Source organism: Haemaphysalis longicornis, unplaced genomic scaffold, assembly GCF_048455015.1.
Source record: "Haemaphysalis longicornis isolate Haplotype H1 unplaced genomic scaffold, Haemaphysalis longicornis Haplotype H1 scaffold_1, whole genome shotgun sequence".
In the NCBI taxonomy this organism is placed as follows: Eukaryota; Metazoa; Arthropoda; class Arachnida; order Ixodida; family Ixodidae; genus Haemaphysalis; species Haemaphysalis longicornis.
The window spans coordinates 459,695,254-459,722,218 of record NW_027526203.1 but is presented as its reverse complement, the minus strand read 5'-3'; the positions used below and the strand labels follow the sequence as shown (position 1 = coordinate 459,722,218).

The window sequence follows — 26,965 nt, the reverse complement described above, 5'->3', positions numbered from 1 at the left end:
GCGCTCGCGAACAACTGCGCCTGGTTTAGTGCGCAGCCGGAGAATACACGTAAAAAACGAAAGAAGAATGGACGTAACATACCATCAGGGAGTAGGAATGCAGACCGCAACAACATATGTCACCCGTGGCGTGCCGATACAGCGTCAAAGTACGCCATATCCTTCTCAAGAAGTCATATCGAGGGTTCACTAACACATGCGTCTCCCTTGTTGATGATGGCAAAAGTTTCCTAAATTCCCGGTCAGGATACCGCGTGAGAACCCCGCAGTAACCGGAGAGGTGAGCGCAGCCGCCCGAAGAGCAATGCGTTTACAGCGGGCTGCCTGTCAATGGCCTGACGTTCTTCCTCGGGCGATCATTTAAACAGCGACCGGTCTGCCATACGTAGGCAGAAGCGCCTCACGCTAGTTTTGTTCGCAGCGCTGCCAGAATAAAGCGGCGAAGCGAGCTCGTGAATGGCTGACGCAGGCAAGCAGCGACTGTCTTTTGGAGACGAGCCGTCGTTTTATAGGGGCTATACAATGGATATCGTCGCTCTGCAGTGGAGCGATTCGGGTGTTCGACTACAGTCTCCGTGGAAGAAAAAAAAGCAGGGAAGGGCCCTGGTTGCCGGGCCGTCACAACCACAGTTATCTTCAGCGAATGGTCAAAAAGGAAACGTGAGTCCTGGAAAAGGATATGCAGCCGTATCTAAATTATGTAGGCGAGATGGCATTTGCCATTGCTTTGATTCAAAGGGGAAACCTTTAACCCCCATCATCATAATGCCCATCACGACATCGATCATGACGGCGGCAGCATGACTGATTGATTCGCTGGTTGCCTAGCACTTTTACCCTCCACGCACTTTTGCGCAGACTGCCGCAAGCGACGGGCCAGGCCAATGGCGAGAGCACCACCTTCCATGGGGACTCCACCGCTTCCTCCCGATGCCCCGGTGCGTGGAGCGCGGGCGGGCGGGCGGGCGTGCGCGTGGGCGCAGCCATCGCGTGGCGCCTCCGCTCGGCGGCCGCGGGCTTCTTCGTTGGCGGGCGCCGGTGGCGCTATCGGCCGCCGAATAGCGCCCGGCGCGCGGCCCCCAATCGCGCAGAGCCCTACGCTACGCCGGCTCGAGCGGATTTTTGAACTCTGGGCGCGCGCGAGTGCACGCGGTTGTTCCCTGCGGCGGCTCCTGGGACGGTCCGTGTTCAGCAGGCCCGTCGCGGCTGGCCCCGCGGGGCCATGGACTAGGGGCCCCGGGCGGGCTCGCCGCCGCCTCCGCTCCATGGATGGCCGAGGAGCCCGTGAGCGGACACTGGGCCCTTCGCCGCCGCCACCGGGTGAGTCGTCTTCGGAAGCGGCACCCGCGCTCGGGCCCTGACTCCGACCGCCTGACGCGGACTCAGGGCTGCGAGTGCGTGGTCGCTTCGCACACCCGATCCCGTGACAACGCGTCTATGCCCTCTCAGAGTCCACGCCGGGCTCGCGCGAGGATCGTCTCGCTGTCGCGAAGAGGCGATGCAATGATGGGATGTTGGGTGTCTTAGCCCGGTGAAATGGCAGCAGTTTGCTTGTTCGCGTGTAACAGTAATCTGAACACTTGCGATTTACGGCGGTCAATTCCGTCCACAACAATTAACACCAGAGGAACTGTCTACACGTGCGGCTGTTCCGGCTCACTTTGCGTTTTGAGTAGAAGGCGCTTAGACACGAATTAAATCGCTCACGAGTGCGGCAGACTGACTAGGATGCCGACCTGCCGGTTATCAATATCAATAACTGATGTGTGAAATCAGAAGTTGAAAAGTGTCAAATAGGAATGAAAATTTTGCTTCCAACCAACTGAAAGGGTGGTTAACCGTGCTAAAGCGACAAAAATAGGACCATTGCGCAAGCGCTTTTTTTTTAGGTGCAGAGTAATTGCGATGATTTTGTGGAGAAATTTGTCTGCTCAAAACGCAAGGTGTGAGTTTTTCGGGATCCCGTTATTTATGTGCACCAGCTATGCAGTTAACACAGGCGCTGTACTAAGAAACTAGTTTTACTAACAATGACCCTCTGCCTGTTGCAAAATGGTAGTGTAGTGAGGACAAGATTATCAACGAATAACATGGGCCCGCGTAACACACAGTCGCACTGTCTATTGGTCTTCGTTTACGCCTTCTTGACAAGGCGAACCCGCCTATCATCATACGCCGCCTTCTTTTTTAGCAGCGACGTGACACATTTCAAGAACACGGACACAAAATCGCCACAGAAAGTCAGTAAGGGCACAAGACTGCCGTACAGGCATTGATTCGGCTGCAGGCATAGAATGATACACGAACGGGACATCACACGGCCACACACAATCTGCATTGTTGAGGGACAGTCGAAGTGAATTCTCGCATGAGACAAACCTACGTGTCAAGCTGTGTTGGCCCAGGGTTTATCGATGAGCATTTAAAAACAGACTCACTGCAGCGATTTGGCTGTTGTGAACGGCCACCAAAGTGTTCATGCTTAATTGCATCCTAAAAAAAAGTCTATTAAAAAGACCCTCAAACTGCATCACCTACCGTTTTTTTTTGTTGTTGTTGCTGTCTAAGAATTTACCACTATTCTTCTACTGACAATATCTGGTTTGATATTTGTATGTCTAATATCTTATAAACAAATTTTGTGCGGCCTTTCGGTGCGGCAGCCCCCCATGTAAGCTTTCTACGCTCAAGATATGCCGTCTTGAACTGCCACAACCTTTCGACCTGCTTACTAAGCATTATTGCGCCGAACACGGTTCCCTCTCAGTTTCTTGGAATCTGTGGCGTGAAGGGGGGCTGAGAGGGCAAGTCGGCTCGAGCATGCTGACAAAATCTCTCTGAGTGCGCCGAAAATTCACTCCTGAAATGGAGGTGGCACGCGTGCTACAAGCGTAATAATTTGTAGCAGGAAATGCTCGACTGTCGGCTAGTTGGTTCGCAGCTCGGGACGAGCATTTCCAACGTGGGGACTTGAAACCACAGACGAGGCGCGCCCGTGTGAATTGTTTCGTTATTTATATTTTGCCCTAGGACTCGGATTTGTTTTGTTTGAACTAGGGACAACTCCCCGTAAATGACCGGCTTTTATTTTTAAATATGCTGCGCTAAAAATGTTTACGGGAATGTACGTGCTCAAACGCGTGCTGCATGCAAGGAAGCAGGAGAACTTTCAGGGCAATTACGCCGCAGGTGTTTGAAGGGTGAATTATATCGCTACAACACCCGCATTCCGTCAGCCCACAGGCGTGTTAACGGCTGCGGTCTGAGTATGTCTTTTAAACTCCAAAACGTACGACCATGGGGCGTTTTTTTCAAAACGCCAGATGGTAGGTACTCTTATTGGTTTGTTTTAGAAAACTTCTCAGCATACGTAAAACTTCTGCTTTGAAAAAGAAAAAAAAAATCTTTAGAACCGCAGAAGTTCCTACTGGCAGCAATATTCGTAAAAAAAAAAAAGCAGCTACGAAGATATGTTTTCATGACAATGCACCCTAGGTGAAAGCACTATAACTCAGCAGAAAAATGGCGTCGAGACACCCTCAAATATCACCAGAAATGGTCGTGACAAACGACGCACCTCCCTATAAACTGGGCAGGCAGTTGGAGAGGAGGTCTTTCGCAACTTTCGTAGTGACAGCGATTTGACACGCCAGTAACGCATGAAGGGCCAGAGAAATTCTTCAAAGCACTGTTTTTTGCGCCGCCTGGTGAGCCTGCGTGCAGCTTGAGGTCTAGCGGAAATTAAACGACGCGTGGTTTTGTCACGCACATAGAAAGATGAGTCTTTTGTAACATTTATGGCTGGTGGGGGTGTCGCCAAACAAGTGGAGCGTACTGGCGTAAGTAACTGTCCAAGAAAGAAAGCTTAAAGAAAGACAAAAAAAAAAGGAATCAACAGGAAAACAAAAGGAAATGAAAAAATCGGGAGAGGCGGGGGAGGGGGGGGGGGGGGGGGCAAGAACATTAGTCATTCCAATAGAAACAAGAAAAGAAAAGATACAAGTAAAGTAAACGGAAGAAGAACGCGGAGGCGTAGGAGCTCTTGCCTGACCTTTCCAGCTGTTTCCCGGTACCAGCCATGCTCATTGATTGCAGTGCTGTATGAATACAGAGCAAATAAGCCGGCAAGCTTGAAAGAAAATGCAGTTTTGTGAGAGGAAACGTCGCTCGGTAGAAAGTTTTCAAGCACCCACGAATACAGCGCCACGCATTTTCAGGTGTGAAGTGACTACCATAAATTCTACACTATAGCGCTAATTTGAGAGAAAGTTGTTTCTTTCCTACAACATTTGATCAGAATAACTTTTCTCCGACGTATAGATCTACCACGGCCTACCACGGTCATGTTCCGACTGGCGCAGACGTGCGGTGAACGGCAAGGGGTTCGGAGATAAACGCGAGTATACGTTTGGCAGAGTTGGTTCGCATGTTTCAACGAAAAGAGCCTAGGAAATAACGGCAACGGCAGAGGCGAGGAATACAGTGCTGCGTTCGCCTCCTCCTCGTTTTTCCCACTTCTCCGCAACTTTAGTTCTAGGGTCTTGCATACGGGAACAGGCACAAATGCGCATGCGCCAAAATTTTCCAAGCACCGCCGCTGGCCGCCGCCCAAGGGTGAAGGTTAGGATAGAAAGTGTGCCCTCGTAATACGAAGTTGTAATGAAATGCGCACCGTACGTTTTCGACTTCGTTGCAGCGAGAAACCGGAAGAGAACACCCCTTCAGGGACGCGAACTCAAGTAACGGTCGAACTAACGAGCATACGGTATAAACATCGAAGTTACTCAAAACGTCCCGAAAGTACGTTCAACAACGTATGGTTGGGTTTGCAGTACGAGACACGTTCTTGGCAAAAGTCCAGTTTTCAATCCAAAACAATACCAATATCGCGTGTACGTCGCGCCGTATCTGCGTCATTAATCTCAGCCCCGGCTCCGCCACCACAGCGGGAACGGCCACAGGCTGGCGTCCGAGTGCGCCAGGGCTTACTGGGGCTCAGTTGCGAATGCGGCGGCAGACGCCGCTTGTTGCTAGCGGAAACAAAAGCTGCCGTCTTTGCCTTGTCTGGGAAGGGAGCGGGTATGACTCGGTGGCACCATTCGCCGGCAGCGGAACGTGGAGGAGGGCAACGCTCCAAGGAGCTCGAAGAAAAGCCGGCCCGAGTAATTAGCGCGCGGTCGCTGCGCATGCAAAGCCAGAAGTGGCGTCGAACAACGCCCAGGGGGACGCCACGAGTGCAGAGGAAGGCTCGGCATAAGGCCGAAAAAGCAGTGCCGGAAACGAGGAACACGGTGTTAAGACGAAAGCCGGTTATAATAATGAAAACGGGTGGACCACGGTAGCAACGAAATTATGCCTGCCGGGCTGTGTAACACTGCTAACGACGAGTAAAGCAAAGTCCCCTATGCCATTCCTGTCAGGCAGGACACCCGGCCGGTAGATGCTGTTGGCAGCGGGAAACACGCTGTGGCGGGAAACTGTCAACCTTGTTGTGTTCCACATCCAAAGACGTGCTTTATGCAGCTTGCACGGTAACGCGAAAGACGATTTGACTGCTTCATTGAAAAGTATAGCTAATTACACTTATAAATTACGCAGTTGAAAAAGTCAATAAAAAGATTACTTGAAAGTAATCGATTGCGCTGCCAGCACGCGCAGCCTTTACAACTTTGAACTTAAGTTTGCACAAATTTTAGTTCAAAGTTCTTACCTTGCTTCCCCCCGTTTACTTGAGACTGCGGCAGCCGTGATGCGGGTTATTGATTATTGATAATCGATTACTTGGAATCAATTGCGCAAAAGTTTGAGTAAGCGTTCTACGAATTTTGTGCACTTTTGCAGTACTTGGCAGCCCTGACGCTACAGAGGTATACCTTGATCGACTGTAGTAGTTAGGCCTGCTTTTATTTATTCGGTAAAAACGAATGGTGTTTTTGTTGAACTGTGACTATTCTTCCGCTGCCTACAAATAACATGCCTCCACTTGAATATGACTGATATTTTTTGACTGAAGCAATGCCCTATCAAAGTTCTGAAGAAAGAGATACTACTTCGTTAAAGCCATACGAAAAGGGGTGTGGAGATGGGGAGGGTGGCTGGATCAAAGGGAAGGCGATTGTGAAAGGAAGAACCGACTGTGCAGACTATTTTGGCGCTGCGTGCTTTCCTGGTTGCGATGTTCCCGTGCTTTGTGCCAGTGTGTGGTTTTGCTTGCTTAATAGATTATCAGAAGCGTAGGACTGAGAACTCGTTTCCGATGCTCGGTTTAAATGCGAAGCGTCCTTTGGCTTGGCAGAATCACCCGCTATTTAGTTAGAGGCATCCACTGATAAGGATTCCTCAATTCGCCTTACAGGAGACAAATCATGAAGCGCGAGCAGGGCTTGTAGTGCGAGAAATGCAAGCAGTGTGCGTGGGAGCAGTACAAGCGGGTGAACAGATTTTGCAGTTATTCTAACGTTTGTTTCACCGCTCTGCTTTCCTGCCTGCGGTGGTGCACCCTTTACAGGCGAGTCGGTGAAAGATTAGAGCCAGCGAACGGGGCCATTTAAAACCGCATTAGTAGGCAAAGAATGAGCCTCAATAATAAAAAAGAACGCGCGATACATAAGACTTATACGGCCACATTCGTCGTCTTGACACTGAAAAAAAAAAAAAACCAAAAAGGTCGGTTCTCCAGTATCTTGCTCAATTCAATATGATGATGTTATTACTATGGCCGGGTGGCTCGTTAGGTGTCTGGACAGGAAACGGGAAACGGCCCGAACGGTCGGTAAAACAATAATAAAAAACCCAAGTGGAGGGTTTATGATATGGGGGCAAATTTTTCCGCCATCCCGCGTCGTCTGGCTCTCGGCGCGCTTTCTGCCCAGCTCGTCGCCGCGTCGTCGCGTTTTCCGACAGCGGCGAAATGAGCGCTGCCTCCCCGGCGTGCCATCAACGTCGCTCACCGCTGTACGACCCTTGTTCCTCGTGTATGCCGCGAATATTGGGGTGGCTAGAGGAATGTTCACGTTTTACAATGACGCAGGCAGTCCGGCGGCTGTTAGTGATTTCATATTTGTGCTGGGCTTTTTGGAGTTTTTATCAGGTCCTTGTTGGAGCAGGTAATGTAGTTTCACTTTGGCTCTGATTCTTTATAGCAGCAGGAATCAGCTCACCGCAATGCCTGTCTTTGTTCACCTGCTCACATGTGATACCTAGCATCGCACGCCGATAAAAAAATGTGCGCCACTTTGCGAAGTGCGCACGTTTTTGTGTGCGTGCGTTCGTCGCTTTATAACATGTATGACAAGGATGTGAAGTAGCCTAATATTGCGTGCTGTCTTAAATGCAGAAGGGGGTATTCCAGCTTTATGTACCTGATTAAACGCACGAAAATACGCGTTCATGACCAACGAATATGCCCAAACTTTATTTTTTACTGTTCTGTGGCGCCAATCAGAAGCATGAGCGCTTAGCGGCGCGTCTGACATTATGAGGACTCGCTTTAACCCGCCAGGGGGAACTCACAGTCAGCGCTCTCGGAGTAGAAACAACTGGAATTTTGAGTAGCGTTCGTAATTCAGAAAGTATAGATCAGAATAGAAGCATCGCAATGGAACTCGTCGACAGGCATTGCACCGAAATCTGTCTCCCGCCTTTGGCGACTGCAGCGGCGTCCGCGGGGGAAGGGCCGTCGCTCGTGCCACACCTTCTTTTGCGCGCATGATGAAAATGCCAACGCTCGGCCTGATTACGTATTCATTGTGAACTCCCCATGTTTCCCAGGCGTAAAAAGAGTGGTCGAATTAACGCGAGGGGAAAAGGAACAAATCCGAGCCCAGCACAGGGAGAGACTGCTTGTTTCGTAAGGAGTACTGCGTTTATAATGGCTGTCATAGCGAGATAAAATCAACTAATAAAAGATTAAAATGCCAAATAAAACGCTTCAACCCAGTAAACAGTAAACTAAAAAAATATGGGGCCATGTATTTTTTACAAACGGGGGTCGCCAGCCGGTGCGATGGCAATAAACAAACTTCGCAACTGAGCATTTTGTTAAAACCGTGTTTCCCATCGAATCTTTTGGACGAGTGTGTTCTGAGTCTTGTGTTCCAGTCGAACAGAAACGCATCTGCACAGGACGCCCACGTGCATTCTGAAAATGCGCAGTTGCATCGACGTTTCGCTCATATGGTGACAAGGCGAGACACGATCATAAAAAAAAAAAAAAACTCAAATTGTGGAATTGTGGCTGAACTTGACTGGGCTAAGAGGTGCGCTATTGTGGATGGATATAAAAAAAGCGTGCTACCCAAGTGTATTTAACTGGCTTCTAAACCTGGTACACACGGAGGTTTGTGTTTTAAAACAGCGTATTTTTTCCCTCTGGCCGAGGCGATTATAAATCGTGGACGCAACGGGAGTTTCAAGAAAGACGGTGAAGATTATTTTTTATTTATATGCCGTGTAGTGCAGACCAAGCGTATTCCAAGCAGAATCCGGAGCGGAAAGGTCGGGTATGTTTTACTGCACGGTACAAACAAGTAAGAAATCGCATATACTAGTAAACTAGCGTGACTGGCTGCATTCTTTTGTAAACACAAGTATGTGACCTATTAAGAAACCGGCATCAACATGATACGATGACGACGACGAACGTAAGAATGGCAATACAAACACTTCGTGCTGTCCTCCGTGCTTTAGACCACTTAGCAAATATGGACGCTTTTTATTTGTGTCATTCGCCACTGACGCTTCGAAGCCACAGGAATGACAAGAAGGAAAGAGTCATGGGACAACGAATTTCCAGTTTTCGGGGGAAAAAAGAGTTCATAATGGCTGTTTCCCGCGAAGATGTGGTTCACAGCGCATTCGCTTTTGTGGCAGGAGTGGTTAAAGGCGTCATCCAGGGGAGTCGCCTGCAGCATCAATGTGGGCTTATACAACCACAGGTTTGACTTCATCTTAGAATAAGCGACAACTGGGCTAGTTGGTATTGCATTTGGAACATCTTGATGGTAGTGTCCGCGTTTAAGTGCGCTGCCCTCAAGATGTTCCAAATGGACTTCATCGGGAAGCGAGCAGTGGTGGAGCGAAGGAATGAAGTATATATACTAGCTGATTATGAGATTCTGCCCCGTCAACTTTTGTTGTAGAGAGTTTAATGTTGGACGCATCCCAGACGAGGTCCAATACTCGAGGAATTGAATCCGCAACTCACGTGGGATAGAGTGCAGTCTGGGTAAAGTCGGAAGAAAGCGATATATCTGGCAGTACCTCAGTGCTTCATATATCACAGGAACCACAATTCAGACAACGCTAACTAATTTTAAAAAATGGAAGTCGCCAGCAATTATAATATCCTGATTACGGCATTTCTTTATGTGACCGTACAAAGACGACAAGAAGCTGGACCACTTCGGAGGGGCCATGAATTCTCCCAATTACAATAAAATATTCAACAGCCTTAGAGAAGACACCTCTGGGATCATACTCAATGCCAGGTGAAGGCACAGACGACGGGCCGGTTTTGATCAGAAGTGCCGTGCCCCAATCCCTAATATTTCGGTTTTTCCGATACTATGCGTATGAAGGTGGAAATATGCACTTTGCTTCAGGAAATATGCAGCTGACCGCGAAACCCTGGTGTAGCGAGGTTTCTACCGTAACGCTATATGGGGATTGTAAGACACTGTAATGTGTTCAAATAGCTCTTAATTATTGCACAAACTTCGTTCAAGCATAAAAATAAACCAAAAAGACTTCTGTGAAGCGGTTACTGCTTTATCAAGCTGCTAGCCCTCAGACCTCTCAGGGTGACAACCTTAGCACGAACTCTGTTATATTGGAACTAGTTACAGTTTGCCCCAGGAAAAGAAAACTTCGTCATTTAGAACAAATTTGTGGCGTACTAGTTTCATTTTGTAGCCAGGCTTCTTTTTAGACAACCTACACGGGTAAAGCTGCTTTCCTATCGGTATCTTGCTAGAGGATAATCATTAGTCATCGGCATCCTTCAACTGAAAGCACTTTTCGAAGAAACGTTTCTTTTTTCCCTTATCGCTATATGGACCAAAGTTTACCGGTCGGTTTCTCTGGTTTCCCATTAAAATGTATGTGTTCGAATGAGCTAAGGGTTACCCAAAGTTTTTCTCCAAAAACTCGGCGTAAGACTTCATCTCCTAGATCAGCTTCCACCACACCAAATATAGATATGCCCGGATTTACATTCAGTAAGTTTTTGTTCTGTTCAGCCAGAGTATTTTTCTCCTACCGCAAGGTTTTATTTAAGCTTCCTTAGCTTTTCTTCATACGCATTCAATATTTCCGACCCCTCGTCTGGTTGTGAGAGCTTTGCCTTTATCGTAGAAAGCGTAGCCTACCGCTATTTTTGAGCATCCCTTATTTCTTTCAGCTCGATAAAAATAACATCGAGTTGCTGATCCGCATCCGGACAACTATTGCGAAACATTGCATTAACACTACTAAAAAAAGCCGACCTGCAATTAATGACAATGTAAATACACTTTTGACGGCTCGGCAGCGTTACAAGGGTATAACAACGTGCATGGACTAGAGAATATGTGCTGTATAAATAGACCTGCACGAAAAGCCATTTCGTTCCGGAGAACGCCGATAATCCTCTGAAATGGCGCGGAGGTTCTCTGGGCTTTATACGTTTGGCCGCAGACATTACGGTTCGGCGTAGCCAGTGGGGAGCTTTATTATCCGCGCAGCCGAAGATACGATCCTGTGGGCATGCCGACTCTCTCTCTCAATGGCCCGAAGCGAGGAGGCTGCTTGAAATTTGTCGGCGGACTGTCGACGATGAGCTCCGGCACGAATAGTCACGCTCTGTCAAGCATTTCGTCCAGAACTTTACCGAGTCCGTGAATGGCTCTGTTGAGAACTGAGAGGCCCCATCGAGAACTCGTTGTTTGCAGGATTGCATTAAAACCCCACGTGACGTTGGCCCTTTTAATGAAAATAATAAAACGAACCGACGAACTTCTAAGTTTATATGGAAATCTCTGATTAAATTCGCCAAGGAATGCAAATCTGATAACCTGCCAACTATGGCGGAGCTTGAGAGCTGAATGCTGGTGTAATGCGGCTGCGACTGCGACTGCGGCTGCTGTAAAGCGTAAAACTAGCTACCGGTAGCTGTTACTGAAGTTAATTTAGGCGAGAGGAAGTTAAGATGAACAAAACTTCCCTTAAAAGAACGAAACCGGTGAGCGAGAAGAATATTTGCGGCGATGAATGGGGTTTCCCTATAAGGGACAGATACGTGCGCTGCTGTGGCCCATCGGGCTTCAAGTAATTCTGTCGCTCTTTACCAGCTAACAGCGTGACCTCGAAGGTGGCTTCCTGCACGAGTGGTAATAAAATATATCTAGTTTAGCTGCTAGGAAAGCGGCAATAATGGAGTTGTAACGCGAGTATTTAGCAGGAGGTGAGACAGAAGTAAGTTTGTTATAACCGCTGTCACAGTGCTGTTCGATATTACTGAATTAGGGTGCCGAAAGAAAGGAACAAAAGTATCTAAAAAGGGGTGTTGTGGCACGGTAAAATGCAAACATCTTTGAAATTGCCGCGAACTAACCCTCTGGTTTGTTTATTTAAGTGAAATCCTCATTAGTGGGACTGGTAGCGTCCTGTCAAAATACTAATGCATTTCCCCATAGAGCGGTTTGTCGACCGAAAATCTGGGATAAGATCCCTGGACACACCGCGCATGCGCGAAACCGGGCTTCCGTCGTGTCAAAACGGTTACTTCAAAATCGCTAAAAAGGAAAGGTTCTAGATAAGACAACACACGCATCGATCACGAAGAAAGACTACAACAGTGCACCTTTATCTCATAACCCACGTATTGCTGTACACTAAGATTGTTCGTAGATGAGCGAAAAATGGTCGCATGGGTTCGTTCTTCGTTTGCGATTTGGGTCCTGCAAGGTTTGACAATCTATTGGACGCACTTTCAGTGAAGGTTGGATGAACTTTTAGCGAAGGTTTCGACGCACTTTTGATGCGCTTTGGACGCAGTGTTGACGTGTGAAAGCTTTCGCGTCTCCCTCGACCTTCATTAGGAAGTGTTGGTAAAGCTTTTTGTGTGTTTTGTTGCTCGCGTCTTGCCGCGCCCAGCTGTCTTATCTAAGCTAGAAGTTCCGGAAGCGCGCACTTCCGTATCTTTCTTTTTGTATTCCGCACAGGCTATCTAATTTCACAGGCAGAGTGTATCGTCTGTCGCCGCTAGAATACAATGCTCGCCGTCGATCGCCAATGTTCTTGATCTGATTCGATGGCTCTCGTAGGAATAACGCCGGAGGATAAATGCTCGCAAGGCAAGCACAGCGGCATTCGATTCGCCGACACTTGTCCGTGCACGTCGTTTTGTTGACTGCTCCTTCGCCGCTTGTGTGTTTTTTGAGTTCTTAGCGGAGCACGAGTTCTCTCCCATTAACTTTTGTTCCTTGAAGGAAACCTGGGTCGCCCTTGGTTACGTGACAGTATGATGCCGGTGCGAGGAGAGATTTAGGAAACGGGCTCAGCAAAATATGCCGCAAATGACGTGGCGGAAGGGGTCCGCTTCATTGCCTACTGCTCAGCGCGCCAAAGAAGTGCGTTCGGCTCGCTACAGTCCCGACGCTTCCCGTCTGCGCATTCCGCACTTCAGCTGGCGAGCTGGTCTCGCCCGGGACTGCGCGGAGCCGCCGCCGAGAGGCCCGATGGGGAAGAATTGAGGGCAGAGGGGAGACCGCGGGCAGAGTTTAAGTGAACAGGCGCGTCGCTCGAGCTTAATTAAGAACTGCTCACCCGGAACAGCCTGCAGAGGTCGCGCCGAATCTCGAGGCTTTTCGAACGGACACTCCAGCAGCGCGAGGAACAAAGAAGAGCGATTCGCTATTCAAGCTGTCCCGATCACTGGGGCATAATAGGTCCAGTTTTTCAACGCCCTTTCAATTAGAATTGGGGGAAAATACTTATTGCTGAGAACGTGGGAAACAAGAAAAGAGCTCACGCAGCGGGACGGAGAGTGGCCTGCGTTTGTTCCCGCGGCGCTTTCCTTTTTGAAATAGTAAGTCTTCTATAGCTGCGATGTCTGTTTTGAGAATCATCCCATGATATTTTATGGAAATTAAAGGTCGTGACACCCAAGGAGTTGGATAGCGAACAACATTTTATCTGCTGGCGCTCATCTTTTTTCTTTATTTTTTTTCCCCCGAAGTCGGCAGTTGTTTTTCATTCCTGCATGCTGACGCATTCTGTTCTTTTACTTCCCGGTGGCGAGGAACGATAAACAAAAGAAAAATGTATGCATGTTTTTCGCTTTCAGGTGCAACAGTTTAGAGCGAAGGGTGCGTTTCTGAGGAGCCTAGTTAAAAGGCGACAGCGAATGCTGCCTGTATTGCAAGAGTTGACAACCAATACGAACTGTGGGAGAATGCAATACATACCACTCGATAAATGTTAGGTAACTACTCATAAAGCATGGCTACCCTTTGATTTTCGCTCTATAGACCACCGGCGATGTACCGAAAAACAGAGGTTGACATACAAACATCCACTGATGCCTGTGCTCATGTCAGCTGCAATGCTAATATTCGTGTTATCAGTGGGACTGAGTGGGCATCAGTTACCTGTTGGCAGTCATCTTGCAGGTGATAACTATAGATCTTTTACCGGTACCAGGCATTGTAAACGCATCAAAGCGTTTGTCAGCCTCGTTACAAGATCTCTTTCAACACAGTGTGGCCAACCACGAGGGGCCTTATTTCACCCGTAAACGAGGCAGATTATCGCTAATTTTGCAGTGCAACGAGGTGACAGCAGATGAGTAATTATATCGCAGGAGCTACACATTGTTGCATTGCCCCGACGCCACTTTCGCCCTTAATGACTTCCCCTCATTGCTCCCTTAATATTAAGGCAGCGTGCAGCAATAATCATGGGTAAATTGTGAAAATGAATGTTTTATTCTGCACGACCTCTAATTAACGCGATAACCATCACTACAACACCTGTGGTGTGCCGGCAACATGAAAATGCGCCGCTTTGCTTGGAAACGGGACGGCATATCGGCCGGTTGATGGCTCACAGAGTGATAGGGTTGGGACGAAACCAAGTGTCGCAGACAGACGCTTGCCTTGTTTGGCAGAGCTGGTCACACCGCATCGTTTGGCAGTGCCTGCCGCTTTAGCGTGCCATGGAAACACACACTGTTCTGCACTCCTGCAGCTCCATTCACTGTGAGGTAGACGGTGGAAGCGGCGTCAACAGTGCAGCGGACACGGCTCCAACCACTGTTGTGCCGTTGCTGCCAGTTATTCTTGCCCGCGGGAGATAATATATGTGGGCCTGCAGGTTCAACAAAACAGACTTGTTTTTTCGGCGTAAGCGCGTACTAGCCGGCGGTGCGCTGCCAACGCAGCGCTGGCAGCGCGCCACCAGCATGGCCGCGAAACTCGCTTCATGCCGCAGGCATTTCCAATGAGAATGCCTTAGTTGACTTGGTGCGTCGAAAGTCCGCCGTACTTGGTCGCAAGCAAGAAATGGCACATAAAAAATGACCGACGATGGAAAGAGAATAAAAGTACAATTGATTTGTAAAGAAAACTGGGTGAACTTGGTGTGCGGACTGGAATCTAACCTCCGGAATTCCGGACGAGCACGGTGACCCCAGTTGACCAAAAGTGGAACCAGTGAGTGCGCGTCGCCTTTGTTTAAAGACGTGCACCAGAGACGCGTACTGAGGCCTACACGAGTAATTGGAGCACGCTAAGTCAAAAGTAGCAATTAGGCGTGTAGCAAAGTACACTCCCGCCAAATGCCCTCTTTACTTGGCGATGCGAACTCGGGTATGTGCCGCATCGACATTTGTAGCGCCATCAAGCGGCATCCGATGAAACCTGCGACCCTACGGTGCTGCCCCAACAGATGGGGCGCGCAAGTAGTTCGTAGTGCGAACTAAAGGCCGTGAGAACGCTGGTACTTGCCGACCTGAGGTGACGTTAGGACCAACGTTACGCTTTGAGCTCCAACCTCTCAGACGGGTACCCGCAGCTTGACGAACAGTTAGTTTGACGTTGCTCGTACTCAGCGCCATGCATGGCAGCGTTAAACCTAGACATATGCCTAACAAGGACGATCGGCGAAGGCTCTCGGTGGTCAAGTCGTAACTAAGCGAAGAAGAAAACGACGCAAACGGGAAAGCGCGATGACGACGATGATACTGAGAGGACACAGTCGGCATTCTTACTTTCTATTTTCATGCAAGGGTGATTTTTACGTTGATTTACTAATGTCTATAATTTTCTGACTCTTATTTCTCTAGTCACGTATACTGCTGATTTGTTCTAATACTTAAATAATTTTATTTCCCCCCCCCCAAAGCTACATAGTTTCTTTCGGTAAGGCATCCATTTCCTGGCCAATCCCCCTGAGTGGGTATGAGCCATCTCACTGGTACCGCCACCACCATTTGGACGGTAATGTTTCCCAATTCCCTATATCACAAGGAGTTCTAAGGGGCCCTCTTCATTTCGCCCACGTTTTTGGCTTTCGATGTACTTGTTGCGACATGTAGAAACTCTCGGGTTTCAGCCTCCAGAAAATTTCTCGCCGTCTTCTCCGAGCGAGGGCCGAAGTGAGATACGAAGAGATATGCGTCAAGAAAACACCCAGCCGCAAAAAGAATTCTCTGACGTCGGGTTGTTGCGTCGGCGTACTTTTCGCCCTATGTAGCCCTAATGAGATAAGGCCGGGTTCGCAACGCACGTGCCGCGGGGAGGGCTCGCTGTTCCCAGTTCTGTTTACCTTTCCATTCGAGACGCGTCGACTGGACCCGTTCCATTATTTTTCTTTCGCGTTCCCGGCATTCCGGCCGAAATCAGGAAGAGAAATGTGGGCGTATGTGTTTGGGCGAGAGCATTGGCGCTCTAACAACGTGAAGAGCGTAAACGCTGCTGCGCTTCTACGCTGAAATCGTGCGCCCGTGAATACGTTTCTCTGGACGCGCTTCTGGAGGACCGCCGGGAAGCGCGGGGGCAGAGACGAGTATAAAAAGAAGGCGCCGCAGCGGCGTGCACCGTAAATTCTGAAGGGGAGCGAACGAAGCTGTTTGCCCGAAAATGGAGATTAATCGGCCTCAAAACGCCGGCATGCCATTCCTATTTCTGTGGCTCCGTGCGCTGCCTCGGCCGTCCTTTTCGCTTTCCGCTTCGCGTGCGCGGTGATAACGCGGGGAACGGGTTGCTCACAATTGGAACATTTTTCCCGGATGGCATTTACCTGCACTGAGGAGGCTTGCCACAGGCAGGGAATGAGCTCTCGCAAGCGCGTCTCCAGAGCTAATTGCTTCCCTTTGATTGCTTTGATGGTTCGGCAAAAATATCAACCAATCAATCCATCAATCAATAGTTTATTAATGTGCGCACGGACAGCCAATCAGCATTCGTACTGGCGCACACAAAAAGCAACACGAAAACAATGGCGCACAAACAGCCTGGACCATGCCTACTCTACATACAATGCAGCATGAACCAACTGTCATATACAAAAGAAAAACGTAATTGCGACATACAGATCAATTAAAATATATGCTCACTAAGAAGCATGTAATGTGAGAAGGATAAGTCATACGCCTCTTGCCCTTCCCCCTCTCCTGAGCACTGGGAGAAAGCATTGTTCAGCTCGGACCCTGACGACCAGCTTTGACTGGTGAAGAGTGCCCAAGAAGCCGGACGCGGACTCTTCCCTGGGACTGACTACTCTACAAAGTCATTCATCCCCCCTCCTCCTCCTTCGAGTCGGGCCAGTCACGTTCACTACGACGCGGTCAGATCTGACCGATGGCGCTCTTTGCCCTCGACGCCCTTGCGCCACTACAACACACATACTACCACTTCTACTGCTAGTTTTGCCAAGAACAGGCTTTACGTACAATGAAATTACCACCCATTATCGCCTCGCTCGCCGTAGATACTTCCTGCCAATACCCAACTCAGCCATTCCCAAGAACCGACACGGTGTCATCTCCAGACAATCGCATTTCCCAATCCCGCAAAACTTTACCTTATCCACCCCTCACTACACTTCTGTACGCAATGCGCCCTATACGCCGTGCCCTCGCCACCCTCCCCGAAGACCCTTTCCTAGAATTTCCTCCGACGAGCACTTGGAAGAGGTGCTGAGCTCAGACCTATAGAGTTGCAAACGGCCTTGTTCGGCAGAGCTACCGAAGTTGCCTCGCGGCACAAACTGGGGGCTACTAGAGCCCCTTAGACCACAGACGGCTCAATGAAGTGCCCCCCTCTCTCTCTGCTTCCACAGTACGCAGGTTTAGGCTGATGAGAGAAGCCACAACAAATGATGATGATGATGATGGTGGTGGTGATACTACTACTACTACTGCTACTACTACAAATAATAATAATAATAATAATAATAATAATAATAATAATAACTTATTCAGCCAATAAATAAACTGCTGTTTTTTTAAACAAACAATCCTGTAAACAGCCGGAGCGTAGGAGTACGCACAGTGCCTGCGCTACGGCGAGGGTTAAATTTACATGCTAGTAGATTCATGTTTAGAGCGACGCCTCCTTTTTAGCAGCGTAACTGTTCTACAAGCCGTAAGTTCGATGTTGCAGGAAAGAATACCAAGAGAATGCCGAGCGCTCGTGAGCGCGTGCCTCGCGGTGATCGCCGAGTCCCCGGCTCGAGCAGTGGCTTTAGAAAAAAGAAAAGAAAACTCCAGCGCTGTCGTTAAGCGCTACCGCGCATGTAATGGGTGGCATCGATATTGATGCGTATGACGATGACTACTACTACCGCAGTGCAAAGGAACGGAGGAACATGTACATCAACAATTTCAAACTTGCACAAATTCGTGGTGATGTGTCTTTGGTGCTCACGTAGAACGAAATCCCGCAACTTCGCTGTGGTGCAAGCCTTTCGTCACTTAGTGCAAGCTCCCCCAGTTGAGCTGGTGGCAGTCTAGAATGCTGAGGATGACTTTGCATTCACCACTCACCGCGAAGACGACGACGACCTCTTCGATGCATATGGCGACGATTATTGCACTGCAAGTATTCAAATAAACAATGATACTGAAACTTATCTCTGCGTCCGGCAATGCTCCCCTGCAGTTCAGCTTCTCCATTCAAGTCTCGCGCGTGAGTGCACGCTTCCCTGAATCTTTGATCGACACAGGCCTCCCGGGACACTGCGTTTTGGTCGTCCCGCCCGCTCCTGCACTGGAGCACTCACTGAGCCACTCGCCGAGGCTGTTTTGCAGGACAAACGGGCACTGCGGCCACTGGCGGCCGACGAGGCAATCACCATACATAAGAGAAAACACACCGCTCACCCGAATACATTTTTGATAGGTCGAGCATATATTGGCGAACCTCAGCAGCTTTTCGAGTACCCCTTGGCAACGATTCTTTCGTGTTTATTTCTTGTCGTCAATTTCTTGGTGTCGGTTTCTTGCCGCCATCCTCCTGGAGTCCTTTTTTGGAGCTACGTTCAAGTAATCTTCATTTCATAGGAACTTATAAATGATAAACATATTCAATAGAAACAGCTGCCCTAGAACTAGCCGAAATATAGGCACACCGATTTCTATAGCACGTCGGAAAAAGTCAAATAATATAAAGTTTTCGAGCCAAAGAAAACCCTACCCGCATCTGAGGCAAAATTTGTGTCTAACGAAGCTGAGCTGCATTCTGTTAATTTAGAATTCCCATTGCGTTTGAAATAAAGATTTCATTCGCAAAAACCAGTGCGCCCGTCAACCGGTTCCAGCTGAGACACGGCTTGCACGAGGTGTCAGTGAGGATGGTCGCACGGTCATCAAGTAGCGGTGGGGACAGTCCGCTGGCGCGACTTGTGTGCATCAAAAAGAAGCGCGTCTTGATTGAGAAACTTTTTAGAAGCAGGGCAGAAAGAATGCGCGTACCTTTCTGCTAGCCGGGGCGAGTGCCGCGTAGTCAGGAATGGCGCAGCAATACTGCTCGGTGGCCCGGAAAAATGCCGCTGGAACGTACGGTTGAGGAGTGTAGTCGGACTACTTGTGTGGCTATTCTAAAACACATCGCATGAGCTTGCTGCTAGTAATATTTAGTAAGCATGCCCAATCCTACCACTCCTGCTAGGAGAGAAATGCCTTAGCTCTCAGCTTGCCGAGTACATTAGTCAGCACCTACGTTCTGTAGACGTGCTTCTAATTGGGGTGGTGCAGGCCGAAGAAAATTAACTATATCATAAAATCTGATTTTAGTTGAAACGAGACACCCTAATGCCTTATTCAAGGCATATTTACGCGCTTGAGTCAAGTCAATATTCCGTGAACAAACTTCAAAGCATTCTCTCTTATGGCGCTTCTATTGAAGCTGTTACAGCTGCGCGATGTGCGCCGCGAAAAAAAAGAAAAAAAGAAACAAAGGCGCGATCCCTCTTCAATAAATTCTAAGCGCATCCATAAAACGGTAATACTAAGTCGAACTCCTTCACTGCAGTTACTTATAATTAGTAAACAAGCTACTGTTTCGATCTTGTGATTCCTGTCGTAAGCAAATGTGATGCACTTGAGGGCTGAAGGAGAAGAGAATGTTGCTGCTTAAATCATGATTTTCCCAAGGTCGCGTACCATTATCTTCAGGTCGAACTATGCATGATGTCTCGGATTCCCGAAGCGTAAGTTTTCTCCGGTATCTCTCGTGCGCGATCTGCCGTGATTGCTTCTCCAGGCTCGATTCTCGCTGGTACGTTCGCGCACGCGACAACGGCGGCGGCAGCAGCAGCATCACCAGCCGCTGCGGCCGATTTCCGGAGCTTCGACTTTCAGTGAGGGAGGCGGTGCGACCCGCGAGCGCGTTTCGCCGAGATGGCCGGGGCTCCATCATTTGTCTTTAATTGGGTGCTCGACTTAATTACCTGCCCAGCCGTTCCGCCAGACGGGGTTCCGTATTGAGAAGGATCCTCCCCGCGTACGGCACGCGTTGTCGACGTCGTCCGCTGATCCTGGGCGCTTTCACGTCGCGAGTCGCGCTACACGCTCGACCGCCGCCGCCGCCGCGCCGCGTCCGCTTTATTTCGCTCGTCCCCTCTGCGCTTTCTTATCAGTTCTTCGTTATCCCCTTCTCATTGCGGCAGAGCACCACAGGCAAAAGGCAAGCACACTCGTAAGCGTTCTCCGCAAGAATCGACTGACACACACTCAAAAAAGCTCCCTTGTTTTGCAATTTCCCCCGCTATACGAGTATCGACGAAAGCCGTGTTCGTTTACAGCTACTCGTACACGCATCAGCCCGCTGATCTGATAAGAAGGGGGAAGTGAGTGAAGAAGAAACAAAGCAGCGCGCGCGGAGTGCCCCTGCAGTTAAAGCTTCATTTCCTGGCATGGCTGTTGTGAAAAGGGACAGCTCGATGAGCGAATGGGCTTTAATCATCGAGCGTTATTTTGTGACCTTTCAAGCAGGCGGTCCCCTGGTACGACTGCGCCCGTGCCGCGCCCAAGGTCACCTGGCGACTAGTCCGCACTGGGGTCGAGAAGCCGCCTGCACAAAAGGAAACAAAAGGAGGAAGGATGAACGATTCAGGCAAGGCGGCCATTCTAATCTGGCAGGTGTCTTTTAATAACGCCGCTCTTGTCGCATTGAAAAGGTAAAAATATTGGTTCTTATTTTTTTATTATTTTCGCGAGAACGGGAACGCAATGTCAGATGTGGAGAGTCTTTTGTGGGCATGGGAGTTTTATACTTACCGTGGAATCATTTTGGCGCAGGGGAGCCAAATTAAAGGAAATAGCCTTGATTTAAACATCACGAGGATGTTAGCGGCACAACAAGAAGAGAAAATGAGACATACTTATTTGGAGGGAGCACGGCCGTTGTTGGGATATTCGCACTGGTTCACTTTAATTGGGATTCTCACTGTGTCGGATCGCATGCCTCTTTTTAGATTCTCTACTTCCTCAACGAAAGGGGGTTGCTTTAGCGTAGCAGGGGTAACTTCCCCGCTGCGGTTGTATTGATCAGACACACGTGGCTGTCAGCTGCTGTTTCCCCGTGAACACGGAAAATGAACGGAGGCCAACCTGACTCAAACCAATCTTGACATTTGCGTTTTACATTGTTCTAATATCACGCTCTCGTTGTTTTTTTCCCAAACAATGACTTCTGACAGATAATTGCTGTCAATGTCAAAGTTGAAGGTTTATATCACGTGAGATTTAAGCACGTGAGATTTTTCTTTTCTTTCTGGGAATTAAGCGAAGGAATCTTCCGCCAACTCAATGCGAAAAAATAACGTAAAGACTGCGGGAATAGGGTTGCGCGAATCTTATTTTGCCTCGTTGGCGGCATCTGGCGTCGTCCGTATCAGCAGTGATCGTAAGAGGAGCCGTTTTATCAACCTTTCAGCTTGCGCCCCAATGTCAGTGTTGTGCTGTGACACTTGTGCTTGCGTACGTCCTCAGCAGGCACATTTATGAAATGATTATTCTGGAGGGATTAACGTGACGGAGCCTAATGGAGTCGGCAGCTGCGTTTGCATTTCAGCCTATCTTACCAGGCCTCAAACACTACAATACACGGAGGCGTCGTTGCAGGTCTTTGGTTGAAAATGGAGCGGTTATTTTGAAGGTTTCGTGAAGCGCCCTCCGCTGCCGCTAAAAAGCACACGGGGTTCCGCTAACATCAGCTCAACAAAAAGGCCAGGATTGAAAAAGCCACACTGTTGGTCTGATTGCGCATTTCCATTGGTTGCCGTCTAAGATAGCATCAGATTTCAGAGACAGTGACCGACGGGATGCTGTATCGTTTGCGGAGAAGGCAGCGCGCAGGCCTTTTCCCATCCAAGGCGGAGTTGGTTCCGCATGGCACACTTCGAGTAACCATTTCGCGCTAGATTTTGCTAGTGACAATAGTATATACCAACGAAGACAGTACGCATCCAAAGAGCGTGTGTTATTGCCCCTCCCCCTACCCTCTTCGCACCGGTTGCAGTGCTGTGGACGGCACCGCTGGGCTGGCTCGGACCGGTGGGTGACCGGCCGGGTCCTGCGAGAGTCGGCGAATCACTTCCGCTTGAGCGTGGTGTGGGCGGCGTGGTTGCAACATGCGTTGAGCGCGCAAAGAAGTTCTGCTCCTATAATGACTCTGGTTGGGTGTTAGCGGCCTCTTTGCGGCGTAACTGCGAACAGAAACCAAGTTCTGCTGTGCCGAGCACCTTAGTTGCATTTGGCAATTCCCGCGCTTCGCCGAAGCGGCCAAAGGGCAGGTCAACGAACACCTCAAGTTGCCGCAGCGTGTGGCGGAAACGCAGAGGGAGGATGTCGGGGGCCGCCTGTAGCAGTTAGTGTTTTTGTAAGTACATTTGCGCAATCCACTCTTTTTGCCCTCGCGGGGAGCGCGGCAAAAGCTCGGCTCATCGAACGGCTCGGTGCCCGCACTGCTGGAGCGAATGCTTGAATGGTCGCAGCGGTGACTCGCAAATGAGCATGCGTGGTTTTTCTCCACAAGGTCCGCGTGTCTTGCGTCATGGCGAAGATGCCTTAACAAAGGTTAGATACAGACGGCCGCGATAGCTCTGTAAGCGTGCTAATTAAGCAAAAGGGACGGCACCGACGGAAAGCAGACGATGCAAGGACGACGCTCGGGCAAAAAGAGAAGCGCACGAAAATGGCTGCTGACCAATGGCGGGGATCGTTGCTGCGTGACGAGCAGGAGTGGGCATGAAGCGCGCGCCGGGGAGGAAGGCGAAACGAGTCAAGAAAAAGGGAGGCAAACTTTGCAGCGCAATTGCTAGCTTCCCGGTGTTTGGGAGAGAGCGAAGTTCGGCTCACAAGTCCATGAGGAGAGCTTGAGCATGACCTGGCCCGAGTCCATGTCCGAAACATGTTTCAGGGCCCTTTTGAGAGCAACTTTGTTGGACCTGTGCCCCAGGTCCTAATGGAGAAGTGGTATGAAGAGCACGATACCAAATTGCGAATTTTTCGGTATGCCAGACACCGTGCAGCACTTGTACTGCCCGCTTTCTTGACTTCTGCCTTTCTGGGTGCGCTTACGGTGCGTCTCTATCGGGCACAAAATGGGCTAGTACATTTATTAATAATGTCAGAATAACAATATCCGGTTAATTTTCTAGTGATGGTCTAAAACATTATTTCATATATTTGCTGTAATTTTTTGCTCTGATTAACCCACCGCGGTAGCAAGTGGCTAAGGCGGTGGGCTGCTGAGCCAAATGACTTTATTTATTTATTTATTTATTTATTTATTTATTTATTTATTTATTTATTTATTTATTTATTTATTTATTTATTTATTTATTTATTTACAGATACCTTACAGGCCCTTAGCGAGGGCATTGAGTAAGGGGGGCTAACAAAGACACGAGTAAAAGTTTAGCAAATACCACAAGCCAATGCTGGATTCGATCCCAGCAGCGATGGCCGTTCAAATAAAGCCGGATACAAAAACACAGACCCCTTTAAAAGGTATACAGACAGCACGTGATAAGCGTAACAAAGGATGATAGCTGCTAGTTTTTTAAACACAAGCAAAAAAGGAATGTAATAATTTTTTTGAGGTTAATGACATTGCAACTACGTTATTTAACTGCAATAAACGAAGCTACTTTCACAGTTTCGTCATTGCTGTATGCCTGTGATTTTGTTTCCAATTGTAAGTCCTCAAAGTGCCTTTTCGGTGTCCGCGAGTGGACGACGTGAAGAATCGCAGATGTTCAAGCCATGGCCATAAGCAGGGGCGGGTCCAGAGTGACCACCATATATGGGGGGGGGGGGGGGGGGGGGGCTTGAGTTTTCAACGGTAGAGTTTGGCCCCAAAGGGCGGGGTGCGGCACTACTGTGGGCTGCAGTATTCTTTTAAAGACCCCCCCCCCCCGGGGGAGGGGGGGAGGGTGTAGGCTGCATGCATGCCAAAACCATGCCAAATGCGCCAGTCCAAACATAACAGGAACCACAAAGCCACGATGCTGAAGATTACGAGTCCGCGAGAACGTGGAGCGATAACAAGGCCTGGGACTGACTTTGTACCCCCGAACGTAGAAATTATTCGGTTAAGGCCCAATCAAAAAATGGTTCGGCATTGTATATCGATCGTTCTTCATCAAGTTCAGTGCCCCTTGCCGCCCTGCCCGAAAGCGGAAGCGTGCCAGGCTCGCGCACGTTCCCGCGTACCGCGCGTTAAACCCCAGCAGATGCGCTTGACTGCATAGGGGGCGAGCGCGGCTAAATCTCGCCTCGTACGTACAGCACGTCTGGCGCGGCGACTGGGTGGTGCCGCGTCGGGCCACTGTGTCCCTTGTGCGCGCTGTTTTTCTGCACCAGAGCGTGTTTGTTTGGACAGCGGGAAACATGTTCCGAATGAGCGCTCCAGCCCGCGGCTTGGCGGCAAAACAGCTAGCTGGCGGCCGGGGAGGAACAGTGGCCCTGCATGCCTTGGCACGCGCGCGCTTGTCGGGCCCCTCTAGGACACGTATTTATGGTCGCGAGAAAAAAAGAAAAAAAAAACAAAACAAAAAAAACAGCGCGCGGAGGTCAAGATTCGTCTGCGCGCCTAAGGATCTCGGGCCGACCGGGTGGCGTCTTGGCTGCCGAAGATGCGACTATGTGTCCAGGCGGTCTGGTCAGGGGCCACCCAATTTGGTACGGAGAAAGCGCTCTTCTGTCGAGATCGTAGTTTGTGTCCGATTCCGTACAAGCAGCCACATGTCGGTTATAACGGGACAGAGAGGCGGAACAGTGCGCCCGATGATGCAGCAGTTACTTATAGCAGCGGGAAAACCATCATATTAAATTAGTAAAAAAAAACACAGAGGGATGATTTAGGATTAGGCGAGGTGAGCAGGCAGGTGCTGTGGTTGCATGTGCAGCGTGAGACACATCTTAGGGGCGGATCTGACACGTCGTGCTGCTTCTATTCCCTGTTACTATTACTGTTATCATTGTTCTAGATGTAGTACTAAGAAGTTAGTAGGGTTATACAGTTCATACACGCGTACACACATACGTGGCACTCTCTGGGGCTGTATTTCTAGCGTTTAATTGTGTTTCGCAAACCTCGCGAAGGCATAATGCGGATGTTTGAGCGCGGAGTGCGGAAAGCAACACACGGCCGCTCCATAACTGCACTGCCACACCGCGACGGGGTTGGCCGGCCAGTCGGTGAGGGAGAGCCCAGTCGAAATGGAAACAGACGGCCTGCGACGGCAGGCCTGGGCACTGGCCAGCCGCAGTGCGGGCGGGTGCTCCAGACAGCGTCTGACCTCGCTTGTCCTGCAGTGCACGGTGCTTGTGCCAGCCTCCACAGCCGGTTACCCTGATCGCGCACAGTGCCCCTTATAGAATTCCGGCGGCATTCTACTGCTACCGCCTTGGACGTGCTATTCAACCCCACGTCATTGTGCTCATGTTTTATTAGCAAAATCAACGTTTACACCCCTGAGGGCCGGCCGGTTCATCAAGGGTTTGGAAATGCTGCCAGTGTCGCACATCGGCCACCGAAGTGTGTATCGGGGCATGTTGTGAAGACGACGCGCTCTGTAAGAGAGAGAGAGAGAGAGAGAGAGAGAGAGAGAGAGAGAGAGAGAGAGAGAGAGAGAGAGAGAGAGAGAGAGAGAGAGAGAGAGAGAGAGAGAGAGAGAGAGAGAGAGAGAGAGAGAGAGAGAGAGAGAGAGAGAGAGAGAGAGAGAGAGAGAGAGAGAGAGAGAGAGAGAGAGAGAGAGAGAGAGAAAACACGTGTGCCCACAATTCTCGTTAATCGTTGCAGTGCTTCGGCATCATCAGGCGTTGCTCACGACCCGTTAACGCAGTGGTTAACAGCAGAACAACGCGCGTAGCATTTTGTAGAGTGTCGGTGAATTTCATTTCGAGGTGCGCGCTATTTAAGTCGGGGAAATGCCTGGTTTTGCATGACCTCTGCATGAACGAATCACGTAGCATGACGTAGCATTTTCCACAATCTAGTGGAATCAAGTATACCACCCCGACTTTACATTCCACGAAGCGTGTGGTGTGCTTTGTTGTGCAGCCAGCCTTTCCAGCTTCTTTGTTCACAATTTTGCACATTTGCGCAAGCTTGCCTGGCGCCGAAAAAAAAACCTGGGTGCCGCATCTTTCCGCCACTTTCTTGAGGCGGTGGTACAGGTTGTGTACGTATGGAAAGGCTGGAAAGGCTGGCTGCACAACAAAGCACACCACACGCTTCGTGGAATGTAAAGTCGGGGTGGTGTACAAGATTCCACTAGATTGTGGAAAATGTTACGTCGGACAGAGCGGGCGCTGCATTAATGAATGGTTGCGAGAGCATCGCCCAGCCGTAAGTTCATTTGCGGCGAGAGGACATTTGGCTTATCACCGCCGGCGGTGCTCTTGCACGCCTGACTTTCAGGGAACACGCGTCCTGCGCAGCTTTACGACGCGAGTGCAAAGAAAAATATTCGAGGTTTTCTGTGTCTGTGTTAGCGAGGAAAATTAAGGTTGCGTCAGCACACCCTCTCTGTCTTTGCCTACAGAAGAAAAAGCCTATTTATTTATTTATTTGATTTATTTACAGATACTGCAAGTGAAAACTTTGTCCCAAGCAGGAGGGGCTATACAAAACATAGGAATGAGACGAGTACGAAAGAGAACATAGACAATAAATATACCAGAAACGATTCATCGTACCCTGCATCTTATGCGCATATTTTACAAGAGCAACACGACAGACCACATGAACTTGAAAAAACATGACACTGTAACGGTTCTGCAAAATCTTTTGTTTTTAAAACATCAAGAGGTAAAGAATTGCAGTCTGTAACAGTCCTGGGGGAAAAGCTGTTTTTTAAAGGCATCTGTTCGAGCGAAAATAGGAGTCAATAAGAATTCATGTGCGTGCCTCCCATGGTTTAGACATCTACAGCTACAGCTTCAATTAAATTCTCTGTGAAAGCTGCGCCATCC

General features: G+C 49.3%; 1 protein-coding gene across 1 annotated transcript in view; it reads left to right on the top strand.

The window, feature by feature from the left end:
* Positions 1–1,100: 1,100 nt before the first annotated feature.
* Positions 1,101–26,965, top strand: part of LOC144156122 (uncharacterized) — an 882,723-nt gene continuing 856,858 nt past the window's right edge. The window contains exon 1 of the mRNA XM_077687950.1: positions 1,101–1,320. The gene's annotated coding sequence lies outside the window, so the exon portion shown is untranslated. The remainder of the gene's footprint in view (positions 1,321–26,965) is intronic.